Raw genomic sequence first — 11,298 nt, forward strand, 5'->3', positions numbered from 1 at the left:
AAATTAAAGAAATTCAATCGCGAGCCGCCTTAGATATTGTTCCGGCAGTTAAAGAAATAATTACAAAATACCATCCTCCTAAAATATTAGTAATGGACGGCGAAAAATCTTTTGGTACACAAGATCTAATAGATTTTTATAAAACTCACCAAATCCAAATATATTTAACAGCTACAGGTCGAAGTGAAATGAATGGAGTAATAGAAAGGTTCCATTCTACCATATTAGAAATTTATCGAATAACGAAATTTGAGAACAACAATTTAACTATTTCTGATCTAATCGAGCTTTCACTTCACAAATATAATTCATCCATTCATTCGACTACTAAATATACTCCTTATGAGATAATTTTACCGTCTGTCCGTTCATCAGATATTTGTGAAAATGTTTACAAAAATTTAACAAAGAAACAGGAGAAAGATATTTCATATTACAATAAGAGAAAAAAGGAAATAAATATAAAAGAGGATATGACAGTTTATGAAAAAACCAGAGCCAGATTAAAACACAAGCCGAGATACAAGAAAATCAAGATTAACAAAGTAAACAAAAGCACTATAAACACAAATGATTCACGAAAAATTCATAAAAACGATATAAAAATAAGATAGCTAACAATACCGTCATTCTAACATCATTGTTCTCTTCTTACAGTTTTCTATTTGTAGTATGTACCCTAGCTGAGCCGAGGATCTCTATTCTGAAGGTAGACAACCAACCTATAGTTGCAATGGACGAAGGTTGGGCAAGAATAAGGATAGATAGCCATATTTACATACACCATTACAATTTAACTGCGTATAAGGGTTATATTCAAGCAATTAAGGACGATTTCGAAAAAATGAGCAATAATCAATTTTCCAGTATTATCCAAAACCAATTCGAAGAACTGAATACCATATTGAAAAGAATGCTTCCCACTAAAAGATTCAAACGTTGGGATTCCATAGGAACAATTTGGAAGTTTATTGCAGGAACACCAGATGCAAACGATCTTCGTGTTATTAACAAAACAATTAATAATCTCATCGATGACAATAATGCACAAGTTACAATCAATAGGAATATAAACAACCAGATTAAAGAAATAACAGAAAAAACTCGTAACGTAATAACTCAATTCAGATCAGAATCATTAGAAATTCATTCCATCAATATTTATCTCCACCTAAAAAAGATGATAGACACACTGCAGGAAATAGTTGATAGTATAGTTATGACGAAAGCGAATATTTTAAACGAAAAAATATTGTCAAAATATGAAATCAATTGTTTGGAAAAAAACCTGGCAGCAGAAAACATTCCGTTCGACACAACTCTAGAAGCGCTTTCCTACGCCGACGCCTCTATCGCCACCAACCGCCAAGAAATAATGCTGCTCATAAAAACACCCAAACTCGACCCAAGAACGTTCCGTAAGATAAAAATTTATCCAATCCTGTACCACGACGGCAAGATTCACCTCCAGTATGACAGATTCATAACTCACGAAGCAATCAGATACCGTGTTAGCACTCTAACCCCGAAAATCTATAAAATCAATGAAATAGAGTTGGATGAATCAGATTGCATTCCAAGATTAATGGAAGGTCGAGAAGCAGAATGTAACTTTACGAAGAGTCCAGCCAAAACTGAAATATTACAGATTAATAATCACGCCATATTGATTAACTCTGTAGAGAAATTTACACTCGTCTCCAACTGTGGTATAAGCAACAGAACACTTCAGGGATCGTTCGTAATAAGCTTCAACACATGCGATATTTACATAAACGACGTGAGATACTCATCCAAACTCACCGATCTAGTTGGAACGTTGAACTTATATCCACTCGACGGAGTGTTTATTAAAAGACAGCTGGAAATTTCGAACATAAGTCTGGAAGATTTACATAATCTGCACATCGAGACACGTAAAGAATTGGAGCACATTCGCTTACAAAACAACTCTTTTCAAATAACCTGGCCAACGATAAACATTTTCGGAGGTATCATCTTTCCTCTCATTATACTGGGAGTAGCATTGCTTTACTGGTTTACAAAGAGGTGCAAAAACACGCAAACGGTAGTCACAGTACATAATTCGTCACCAAATCAGACACCCGACTACGTCACATTTCCTAAACAAACACAGTGAATCGTGGACGTTCACATCTGAGGGGGGGCGAGTTAGCAACGAGCGTCGGTAATCGCTAAATCAGCATTGGGAGTGTCGTGTTGTATCCAACGCGACGAGTTATGCTGATGCGGCGATCGCTGCTGGGCCGTTTATGGGCCGATAACGGAATCGGCTGAATTCAATAAAATAGTGAATTTCAAGACACCGAACTGTAAAAGACTCTTTCTATCTATTCAGAAAGAAAAGTTTTAACTCGCGTAGCTCAACATCAATATCGGTTGTCGGTGCTGACTTTTGACCCCAGATAGGTGAAGTTTTGGAAGACTTCAAACCTATCTGTAGCTCACACCTGCGTTAATCAATGTTTGTTAGCAGGGTTGCTTGTGGTGCCATCAGCATTTAGGATTTAGCCTCGTTAATCTCCAACCCGAGGGCTAGTGCCGCTCTTCCGATCCTTTGGTAAGCTTCTGCTCTTTAGAAGATCCCCAAACCAATGATGTCTATCATCTTATTACAAAATCTGGATTGATTTATAGAAGATGGTCCCCGAAGTTTCCACCTCCGAGTCACTAGCGCCAGATTGAAAAGTAGACAGGCAAACCAATCTCCATAGCTCAGCCACTTTGTCCACCTTCACCTAATTTAAGATGTAAACTAGGAAGGGATTCCAAAGGATCTCATTGCGTCCTATACCTTTACCTCGACTATGATGTAATAAGCGGCTTTAAAATCAATCATGCTCCATATCACGAATATATGTTTAGAGACCATTGAGAACTTACTACAGAATTGCACAGATATCGACATATCTTCACTCAAAGTGAAGCCTTTCATACCATCCGAAAACTCACTTCCCACCGCCCAAAACATGTGCTCGTCTGATGACAGCAAAAGCCACGTGGTACGGTGACACTACGTATACGTATACCGTATTGTCTTATTACTAAAGCAAACCCGTACACGAAACGCGCCATACGCGCTTTTGCCATTTCTATCCCAGCGAAGGAAGTGCTAAACTGCAATCTAAACAGTTTCTGCATCTATTTTTATCCCATCCCTTTTGGCCATAGCACAAAACCAAACAACAGCAAAAAAAAGCCACCTTCCACACCTTTTGATTAATGTCTCACGCACCACGACGAACATTGCAGCAAATGCCACATTGTTCTCACACGTGAAGATAAACACAGTGACGTAGAGCACCATCGTGTGTAGCCATTAATGGCCCGAAGCTCTTTAATTATCACGTTTTAATGTTCCGTTTTTTTTTTCGTTGTTCAGTTCTTACTTTAAGCTACGGGAGGAGCATATCAAGTCACAGCTTTAATTTGACCGCGACTTCTGTGGTGCGATTTGGACTTTGTATCTCGCGCGAATCGATTCGTCTTCTTTGGTACCGTTCGACCTGTTCGGCTTTGCCCAAGTGATTCACGCAGGGGCGAGAAAAGGCGTCCAGTCATCTTCCAGATGTGGGGATTATCGCGCGATAAGCTGATACGCAGACAGTATTGTTTGCACAGTTGTTTCGAAAGCGGTGCTATCGAACCGCTTCTTCTCTGTGGCTGCTGCATCTAGGATGATGAACTTTCTTTACCGGGCGCAACGCTAGGGATTTCCCTCTCGCCCATTAATCATGCCCGATCAATTAGTTGCATTCATTGCTAGGTGGCCTTCTAGCGGGTTAAGCGCCACAGTCGCCACCGATGAGTTTGTTGGTCGGAAGATCCGGATTGTCCGATGACGGAACTAAAAATTCTTCCCCAACCCGTTCATATTGAAGATTCAAGTCTCCACTTATGTAAAGGCGGTAGAACACACTTTGAAGTCTTTACCTGGATAATTTCGGCTAGTTATTTGACGGATACACCATGCGACTTTTTGATAAGAGTTTATCGTGCGACAATCAGCTGCCTGTTTGATATCCCCCGAACTTTAATTTAGACATGGCTGTCGTCCTCCAATTATTGAACCAAACTGTTCAAACACGTATATAACAAGATTTCGCCAGATCTGTCTTGGATCTTTGGTCTACTAGCTCCAGAGCTAGTAGAAGGACTGTCTATGTCTAAATCATCATATTAGGACAAAGTATTAAAGAAGACAAGAGGTTAGAGATTTAGAGAAATCTAAGATTTTTTCTCCCTGAGCCTTATTTGACGTTTCGTAGACCAACACCAATTACAATGGTAATAACCAATCTAGAATTATTCACCTAAAAGTCGTAAGGTATAACTAATGTAATTCTCAAGAGATTTTCTTCTTCGGAGCTACAACCTCGAAAGGTCTTGGCCTGTCATTTCTGGCTTCTTGTGTCTTAATTTTACCTATAGCGAGACAGTAAGTCCAGCGTCCGGGGAGGCGGCCTGGATGTGATTTGATCCCCGTTCCTGCGCTACTATCTCCTAGGCCACCAGACCTTGTCAGGGATCTAGGGATCTAGAGGTTTAGAATTCATAAAGAGAAAATACTCTTAAAGGACGATTCGCGATAAATCAATCGTTAGTTAATCTGCAAGGAATATCTGTCTGAGTTTCTCTAATTATCTCCTTCACGGGTATGACAAGCCGGTCATGAAGCATTGTGGAGCCAACAAGGAATCAAAAACACACTATCTTTCGAAAATTCCCTGGTAAAAGCTTCCTTCTTTAAAAAACCATTCTAAACTCTACCTGTTAATACATCTGCCCCAAAACGAGGGGACAGAAAATTAGTTCCAATAATACCCACTCATTAGCACAACCTTCCACCACACCACACCAAGCATTCACGCAGCGCACCTCGCCCCGTGTGCTAAATGCTCCATGTTTGCTCCACTCACATTTTATCTTCCCGGGCTCGGTCCGCGTTCCTAGAGCACTTTATTTTGTTCCAGAAAGGTACACATCACAAAAAAAATCTTTCAGGTGCCACACTATTTGGACGGACGAAAATGGAAGCTGCTAATTTGGAGGCACATCATTCCCGGGCCACACACTCCGGCCGGGGTTAGTCGGGTGTTAAAATGCAAAGCAAGCGTTAACTGACATCGGCTGTTTATTGTGGAGATAAAAACCAATGGAGCAATCCATACACACACACACACACACACACACACACACACACACACACACCGAGCGAGCGTTTGAGGCAAACGCGTCGTTTTGGGACGATGGTTTGTGGCGATGAGCGTTTGTTAGCGAGAGAATGTAATTAATTATACTATGACGAATCGATTACAAAACCACAAACCAGCAGAAAGACACATGCTTTGTCCCGGGAAACCACCCCCCTCCCCCTCTCCCCTGCTAGCCCCTAGAAGTGGCTCTCCAAATAATGCATATTTAATTTTATTTGACATGTGTCAATCAACCGATTGATTAAAAGTGGGAGCCCCTCTCGATGAAATAATCCTGTCGCTGGCTCGTATTCAAATGACATGAATTCGTTGGAACTCCGTTGGAGCTCCGAAAATAAACAAACCCGGTGCGGAGTACGCTGCGCATCGACCAGTTTAACCAGTTCAAATATAACCCGTAAGGCTCCAACTATAAAATCGTACCCCCATTTCTGGATTCTTCCTGCCTTGCTTTGCGAATGCGTTTCTTCACATATCCTTCATTGCTTTTCGTACAATCGAACCCAGAACCGTAGTTTCTGACTCATCAACCGGTTAGTTCGGCTCGATAATTTGATTATCCCATGCACACCTTTTCCTCGCCACTATCACAAGAGGTGAACGTCGTCCGGGAAGCTGGTTTTTGGTCTCCAAAAATAGCACAGTCCGGTGCCCCGTCCGAAACCGGTGTGCTGTGAATCAGTGCATCTGATAAAGGGAAGTCGAGTGACCGGTTCTTTTTTTGGGGGCAGGAATTGTATATTTTTAAATGGCAGGAAAAGTGAGTTCGCTACAGTACCTTTCACCGAAACGGCGCGGAGAGTGAGAATGCTTCCAAATAAGATCCTTTTCGATTCGATTGGGTTTTTGGAAGTGTTTTCCTGTTTAAAGGCAACAGGGCAATTGGGTTGTAGCTTCGAGCTAGTTGCAGGTACTTTCACAACTGTGTTGTGAATGGGCGACTTTGTTCTAAAAATAAAATTGCTTTCCAGTGTGAGTAAGGGCACAAGGGAACCAGGAACGAAATAGGTTTCGGAATAGTGCTGTAAATAAACTATATAGTGAGTATTGATTATGAACTAGAGAGCATATCTACTATATCGAAACTAAGATGCGCCTTGGTCTTAAGAAGCCTGCTCCTATAGAAATTGTAGACTAGATCAAGGATGTCTGGCTTTCTGTGACTGGATTTCAACCGTAGTACAGGTAGTCAGCCTGCGTACGGGGAGGCAGTCCGAATGGGATTTGAACGCCAGTCCTGCCGTATGAAGACCGGCACCGTTGTCGCCTCACCTCCAGACCGCCCATGAGTGACTCGACTTCCTATACCTCCTAGCTACAACTGATTGAGGCAACAATTATTCATGATCTCTTCGAAGAGCTCTTATTTCATCTACACCGTATTTTCCCGACAATCCACTTAATGTTGATTCCAGTATTCACCAGAATCTGTCCACCGTTAATCATCAACCATTCCAATTTTTCGCAGCACCCCATTGAACTGACACATAATCAATTGATTGGTTCACCGCAAGGATACTGTTCCGCATGGACTACGGTCGGATGATGACCGATCCGCCAAGTAAGCGCAGTAAGCGCACACTCCAGCATCGATAGCAGTCCAAATATGTTTTTATGCTGTCATTCACACCATCACACCACATGCAAAAACAAACTCCTGGGAGCGTTACGGGGAAGCGGCCTCACACTGGCTGCAATGCATTACCCCATTCCGATCCACCAATGTCAAAGCTGTCAAAATGTTGATTGAATTAGCAAACAATCTCCAAAAAAACACACACACACACACCCCAATCCCACACTCTCACACAGGACAGGATCGATTGTGTAACGATTTTTTTCCCGGAAAGGAATGTGACCTCGAAGGGTGAATGCTGGTGACATGCTGGCGTGTGGAAATGACAGCTAGGTTTTCGACACTTTTCGGACGTTTGCCACGTGAGTGAGAGGGCCATCTTGTAAAGCGATACTGTAGCGAAAGTTGTTATTAGCTGGTGAAGTTCGCTTTGGCATTTCTCGGAAGATCTGGAGCAAGTTGGAGCAAGTGGACATTATACCTGCAGATCACTAGCATCAAATCTCTAGGACATCCCTTCTAGTAGAATGCTTTATAGCTAATAAGCAAATAACAACGCAGTCTTGGCAAAAGTAAAGCTCAAACAGTTCCTTACAACCTCAGCAAAAGCATCCAAAACACATGTTCAACGAGACGCTCCCATGTAACGTCAGGGTACATTATCAATTATTCAACCGGAGCAGTGATAAATCACGTTCCCTGGCACTGCATCGTTTCGGAAGTGTCGAGAGTCGTCAAGCGTCAATCAGCACGTTTCCCGCCCACAGGGGTGTGTTTCTGCGCCATAATGCCATCGTCTCTGCAGCACACAGCTGTGTGTCAGTTCGTTGCGCACCTGTTGTGTCTTACGTTTAATTATTAAGCACAACGACGAACACTCACTCCCGGAATGCTGAATACCTTCACAGATGATACATGTCGGTTGAGTGCTTGGTGTTGTTGTAATTAGAGCCTCATTCTACTCTCGCTGCTAATCGTGTTAGCACTCATAAAAGTTAGCTTTCCTGTAATGCATTCAAACAACACGGACTACCAGACACAAACAAAAAACCATCGCTCCTCTAGCTCCATAAACCACTCAATCAATCAATGTGCCCGCACACGCATCGGAACGGGAGTCGGATTTTTAACTGATTACTTCCCTTTCACTCGCGGTGGTAATCAGCATAACATCCGGTCGTTCGATATCTTATCTATCAAACCGCCGTAGACAGTAGTGCGACAGCCATGTGGGTACCGGCTATCAAGCGTCGGGCATTGATTCCATTACGCTGGCTTGTTTACCGCGGTGGTTAGCGTGCGAAAAATTAGCATCAATAAAGCACAGTTGTTTGTGAATTTGTAAGTCTCGCGGGAGATGGCTTCGAGGAAAAAAAAATGGCGTCGAAATAGAACAGAAGTCTGCCTTAAGTGTACTATTATTAGTGTCCCAGTAATCAGTACACTTCGATTATAGAAGGAAGTTGTGGAATTTGTGGCCTTTCTTACCATTCCTATTTCCCCCGCGTTTTTCTCGGAAGCCTCAAAGCGTAATGCCGTTTCTTGCTCTCATCTAGACATCATCAAAGGCACAGAAATACGATGGTCCAATAAAATTGGCCAACTGGAAATCATGAGCGCAAAGATCGTGGACAGTCGTGGATGATTGTTTCAATTTGGGGCCAGAAAAATCTAATTTTCCCCCTCTCATAGCATGAAACTAAATACGGGATCAGCGTAAGACGAGCTGTTCGGCCCTTCATCGTCGTCCTCGGGTGAATTCCATTCCACGTCGGATAGGAATGACGGGAGCTATCGCAGTATGTATTACTTGGGACTGGGATAGAAAAGCAGAAATGGACACGGACACGGGTTCGAAATATGAGCTCCGCTTCCTCGTTACGACGCGAAGAGCAGCAATATGAATGACGAAGCAGCAGCCCATATTTTCTTAGTCTTCGTAGTTCTTCGCAATTCCTCACTCGTTTCGGGAATGGGAGAATCTCGAGAACACTTAGCTGTTAGTGGTGAATAGCTGTTAGTAGCAATTGCAGCTGATTCACTGGTTTCATACCCGATAGATAGGGAATCCTAAGGGATCTCTTCCCGCCAGGGTTCAGATGAACCGGTGGTAGCGGTATGTTATCGTTTCGCTCTTTCGAGCGTAATTAGCAGTTAATTACACGGAGTAGGTTCCATTGTGTCCGTGGAAGATGGTTACACAAGCGAACTTGAAGGATGCAATAACATCGGGGAGGCCATCGTTTCGGATCACGCCACTATCACGGGAACAAACATCGACGGGCCATGCTCCCGTACCCGATGCCAAGTACTCGCAATTCGTTCACACCTTAACGATCCACTTTAAACTGGATCCGATCAATATTCCCCGGCTGGTGGTGGTGAAGAAGAAGTGGCAAACTTAAACACATCCGAAGGTTACTCTCTCGCTGGTTTTTTTTTTTTGCTCTTCATAAAGCTGTTGTTTATTTAGCAGGATCTCTAGCAGTCTGCTCCTTCCAGCCCGCTCGGAGCAAACAGCTCCGGTTGCTCTTAGCTAGCCTGTAACTATGATGGCCAATCCTACACTATCCTCCCGCACATAGAGACATTAATCGAGTGCACTCGAGGCACTCTGCAAAACATCCCATCACACCTTGGCCGGGTGAAAATGTGCTAATTTAATCCCGGGATCTTGAGCACATACACCTAGTGTGTGTGTGTCTGTGTGTATGTACACCTCACCAACCTTTCAGGTGAACCGATCCGAACTGGTTCGATCGAGATCGAGGCCCTCGTTTTTCCTCCCCAGCACTGGAACTGAATTCAGATTGTATTGAACGAGAGCAAAATTGGGAGGAGGGGGGGTGAGGTATTCAAAAGGCAACTTCCCCCGATCGGTTGGTGTGAGGGGGGGTGGGGCGGAGGAACAAATAAATAAATCTCCAAAAACCTCTGGCATCCACCCCGAAAACAAACAACAACCACCGCCTCCCAACAACCACCGTACTGGTGGCGATAAGCGACGAACGCCCCACGCGAGATAAGCTGAGATAGCGTGCCCAAGACACAAGACGCTTTTTCGACGTTTGACGTTTGACGCACGGGCGGGTTTTGTAAGACCGGCGATCACCTGTGCATGTTTCGCGTGCGCTCCACCATGCCCAAACCGCGGCACCCGGTCATTAGTCATTGGGCCTGGGGGTGGTTGGGGAGGAAGGGGGGGGGGGGGAGAGAGGGTGGAAGGAAGTGGTGAGCACGAGTACGAACGTGCGCCCGGCCATCTGCTACCAAACGGACGGAAACAAGCCGTGCCACCATCACTTAGTGCGCTTAGCAACAGTGAGCAAACGAAATCAATTCAACCCTCTCTCGCTCTCTCTCTCTATCTCGCTCCCACCATGAGTCTCTCTCACTCTCTGTCGGTAGTGGCTTTATAGTTTGCATTAGCACACATCAAGGTGCGACCATGTGAGTTTGTTTCCTATGCTTTTTTACCCCATAGGTTTTTTTTGCCCCCCTTGTTTCTCACTACCATTTCATGTTGTGCACTTTAATTGCCGCACAATTATTGTACGGCCACCTACCACCATCAGCTGTCTGTGTGTGTGTGTGTGTGTGTGTGTGTGTGTGTGTGTGTGTGTGTGTGTCGTATGTCGTCTGAAGCGGCCCGGAATCGGAAACTAAGAAACTTGGATTCACAACCTTCGGGGACCTGGCCCGTATCGATATGGTGTCACTTCCTTATCGTACGCGGATAGGTGTGCAATGGGAGGGTTTAATTGAAAAAAAGGCCATCGGAGGGATGATCGTTGCAGTTTGCTGGTTGATGGCTATCAATAATAGATGACAGTATAATGGCGATTATTGCGCGATGTTGGATGGCCCGCGGTTATTGGGGGTTAAATCTATTAACGCAAAGATATAGAAGTGCAACAAAGGTAAATAGAAGATAAATAAAACTATATGCTGGCAACGTTCTACAGTGGACCTGCAATATTGCCCTATCAGCTTGGAACATTCTACTGGGAGATACAACAGTTTCACAATATCGAAATTATGTTTTGAAGAGAATGATAGGACTGTAGCCCTCAAAAAAGACTTCGTTCGCCGAGACTCGATCGCTCCTAACGCACTTAATCGTTACCCATTTGCCCTTAAAAATAGCGCCTGCTCAATTCCAACAGTAGTTTGAATATCGCATCTTTCAGTTGAGTGTCTTTGTAGTAAAACAACAGGTTGGTGCATTTACAGTAAAATGACGAATTGATGTGGGAATGATTTTGGAAGTTAGTATGAAAACTTTGTAGAAAGATCACGAGTATGAGTATGTACGAGACGAGTAACGCTCTTTTTATTGGATTAGGCTGAAGTCATTGCTCAGTAGTATAAGACTGGTCGTACATACTTTGCATCGGATTTGATGGGTGAGGTCGGATGACAGTTTGATTGCACGACTACACAGTTTTTGGCTTGTTATTATCGTCTTTTTATGTAAAAAATAGC

The sequence above is a fragment of the Anopheles stephensi genome, chromosome 2 (genome assembly GCF_013141755.1).
Source record: "Anopheles stephensi strain Indian chromosome 2, UCI_ANSTEP_V1.0, whole genome shotgun sequence".
Classification (NCBI taxonomy): domain Eukaryota; kingdom Metazoa; phylum Arthropoda; class Insecta; order Diptera; family Culicidae; genus Anopheles; species Anopheles stephensi.